The sequence below is a fragment of the Lathyrus oleraceus genome, chromosome 3, assembly GCF_024323335.1.
Source record: "Lathyrus oleraceus cultivar Zhongwan6 chromosome 3, CAAS_Psat_ZW6_1.0, whole genome shotgun sequence".
In the NCBI taxonomy this organism is placed as follows: domain Eukaryota; kingdom Viridiplantae; phylum Streptophyta; class Magnoliopsida; order Fabales; family Fabaceae; genus Lathyrus; species Lathyrus oleraceus.
The window spans coordinates 126,980,460-126,984,193 of NC_066581.1; positions in this window are offsets into that span (position 1 = coordinate 126,980,460).

Sequence of the window (3,734 nt, forward strand, 5' to 3'; positions counted from 1 at the left end):
CTAAACCAACAGTTGCACCACACTCAATGGCGAACTTCGCATCTCTATAGGAAGCAAATGAAGGAGTCCTCTTCTCAATAGGCTTAGCTATAGATAAAGCTTGGAAAGGAGTCCCAACTACATCTTCAGCATCTATATATGAGAAGGAAGACAAATGTCTAACCAGGAGAGCCTTTTCTCCCCCTACCACCACCAACTTCTTATTTTTCACGAACTTCAATTTCTGGTGTAGGGTGGATGTCACGGCGCCTGCCTCGTGAATCCATGACCTGCCTAAGAGACAGCTATACGATGGGTGGATATCCATAACCTGGAAGGTAATCTGGAAATCACTTGGTCCAATCTTGATCGGGAGATCAACTTCCCCAATCACAGTCTTACGCGACCCGTCGAAGGCCTTCAGAACTACTCTACTCTGCCTCATGGGAGGCCCTTGATATGACAACTTCGAGAGAGTGGATTTTGGCAATACATTCAGTGATGACCCAGTGTCCACCAGCACATTGGACATGGCGTCGCCTTTGCAATTCATAGATATGTGTAAAGCCAGGTTGTGGTCTCTTCCCTCCTCAGGGAGATCAGAGTCACAGAAACTCAAATTGTTACAAGCAGTAATGTTCGCAAAAATGCTATCGAATTATTCTATTGTGACATCATGATCTACATATGCCACATCCAATACCTTCTACAGTGCCTCTCTATGTGGTTCTGAATTCAATAGCAAAGATAACACCGATATTTTGGATGGAGTTTGTAGAAGCTGGTCTACAACATTGTACTCTCTTCTCTTGATGAGCCTCAGCATCTCATCACAGTCTTCTTTCATATTGCCACTCGGGCCAACAGAAGTAGGAGTTATCAATGTAGAGGAGGGCTTAACAACAGGTGCCGGATTCGGGGTGCTCACAGCATTCCCAATCGGGCATTCAACAAAATCAGCATTAGCCTGGGGCTTGGGAGGTGCTGAAAACACACGACCGCTGCAGGTCAAACCACTAACATCCGCGATATTAACAACAAAGGAGGATGGTAAGGACACTTCTTTCCTATCTTCTACAGCAACAGCGTTGTAACGAAAGGGGATTGCCTTTTCGGAAGAGTACAGTACCGGACCGGCGGGCTTAATGATAAGAACAGGAGAAGCCTTCTACTTTCTACCATCATACTTAATGATAAAAGGCTCAGGCATCCGGAATATTGTGGAAATTACGTTGACCTCAGGCTCATCTTCGTCAACATTCCTATTCTGAAGAATCTCAATGACTCCTTCATCCAGCATTTCCTGAATATCCTTGCGCACCTGGAGACAACCCAATCGGTTAACAGAGCATACTCGGCATCTATCATGGTCGTGCTCATAGTGACTATAATCACATAGAAAACGATGCATTTCGACAAGAGACTGCCGAATATGACTAACATATTTGACCTTGTACTTGCCAGGGCAGCCCTGGACCATGTTAACAGATTTCCCATGCTCGGGCAATGGGTTCTTCTTCACATTAGGACCTACATCCTCGAAACACAGAATGCCACACCTCACAAGGTCTTGAACCTTGGTCTTCAAAGCGTAAAAATTCTCCACGTCGTGGCCGGGAGCACCAGAATGGTAAACACAATGTAATTCAGGCTTATACCACCACTAGGGGTTAGCAGGTATAGCCGGTGGGTCTCTCGGAGTAATCAACTTCCTCTCTATCAAAGAGGGATATAATTCTGCATACGTCATTGGAATAGGATCAAAGGTGACCTTTTTCCTCTCGTAACTCGTGCTGGTTTGATTACTGTTTCGAGGCTGGTAGGCCTGCTGTTGCGGACGATGTTCTTGATGCTGATATTGCGGATGTGGTTCCTGATTGTTGTTATGTTGCTGATACTGTTGATTATCTCTGAAAACAGGTGCTATGTGAGCCACCTGGTGCTGGTTACCGGCGGGACACACGGTCTTCCTCCACACAGAGGGTCTTCTCGGTTTCACATGGGAGATCACAGAATGTGCCTCTCCATCTTTGTTCTTTTCAAACGACCCATAGCGTTTGGCAGAAGAGCCTTCTTCTCTGGTTAGACGTCCTTCTCTAACGCCTTCTTCTATACGCATCCCCATATTCACCATCTCGGTGAAGTCAGAAGGAGCGCTAGCAATCATCCGCTCATAATAGAATGAACTCAAGGTCTTCAGAAAGATCTTGGTCATTTCCTTCCCTTCCAGCGGAGGCACGATCTGTGCTGCCAACTCTCGCCACCTCTGGGCATATTCTTTAAATGTTTCCTTGTTCTTCTGGGACATGGCCCTCAATTGATCCCTATCGGGAGCCATATCCATATTATACTTGTACTGCTTGACGAAGGCCTCGCCAAGGTCGTTGAAGGATCGGATGTTTGCACTGTCCAGACCCATGTACCAACACAGAGCAGCACCGGACAGACTGTCCTGAAAGTAGTGGATGAGTAATTGATCGTTGTCGGTCTGAGTTGACATTTTCCTGGCATACATGACCAGGTAGATGAGAGGACAAGTATTTCCCTTGTACTTTTCAAAGTCAGGGACCTTGAATTTCACCAGGATCTTCACATTGGGAACCGAACACAGTTCGGCAGCAAACTTGCCAAAAAGATCCCTTCCTCTAAGAGCTTTCAATTCCTTGCGAAGCTCAAGAAATTGATCGTTCATTGCATCCATCTTCTCATAGACATCTGGGCCCTCAGACAGCTTAGAGTGATAGATGGTGTCGTCTACTCTAGGTATAGTATGCACGACAGGAGGAGGAACAGCAAGGACCGGGCTAGATGCCGACATAGAAGCAAAAGTAGGAGCAGGACCCTCAGGCATGAAATTAGGAGGCATCCCCCACGGGAATCCGGTTGGCATGGACGTTGGAGCAAAGTGTGCACTGGTTGCAGGTACAGTTGAGGAGACAATCTCAAAGATGACTGTCCTCTAGGGAGGAGTTGAAGGCATCGGAGAAGACTGGCTATGGGCAGCCAAGAATGATTCCATCAAAGCGTTCAATCTAGCCACTTCCTCCTTGAGTTCACGGTTCTCTTGCTCTAGATGATCCATCAATCTTGAAATGTTGGCTCTAGTGTAGTACCGGTGAGTCAGCTTGTCTTCAAAATAAATGAAGAACACAGAGTTATACCATAGGACAAGAAGTCGGGAACAAAACCTGCTTATGCACATGATGCATGCAATGTTGTGCATATGACTTGTTTTTATTTCAAAGGAACTCTAGGGTTTTATTTGCAAATTTTGGAAATATTAAACATTTATCACATATGGAAATATCTCATCAAATAATATCAGGGAAAACAAGTACATCATTGTTAATCATATACAAGAGAAAAGGAAAATAACCATCCTATGGATCCCTAGAAACAATCATCTAAAGCTCGGGACACAGGAAGATAAGATGCGCGAGTCCATCATACTTCCTCTTCCGAAACTTGGAAGACTAAGGAAGTAGAGAAGTCCATGCATCATCAGGATCATCAATAACTTGATGCTCGAGGAACTCAATTAAAGCATCCTTCTCCTTAATCTGTTGAAGCAACTCTTCCCTTTCACGGATCCAGGCACGTGATAGGTCTTCGTCTCTCAACTCCTCTACTCCTTGGTTTGGGAGGGTTGAAGGCCCAACCATAACCAAAGGTGTAGGTCTCGGATACTCGTAAGGCATGAGATACTCAGAAGCTCTCTTCCTAACCCAAGCAGTGTAAGGCTCCATAGTAACATA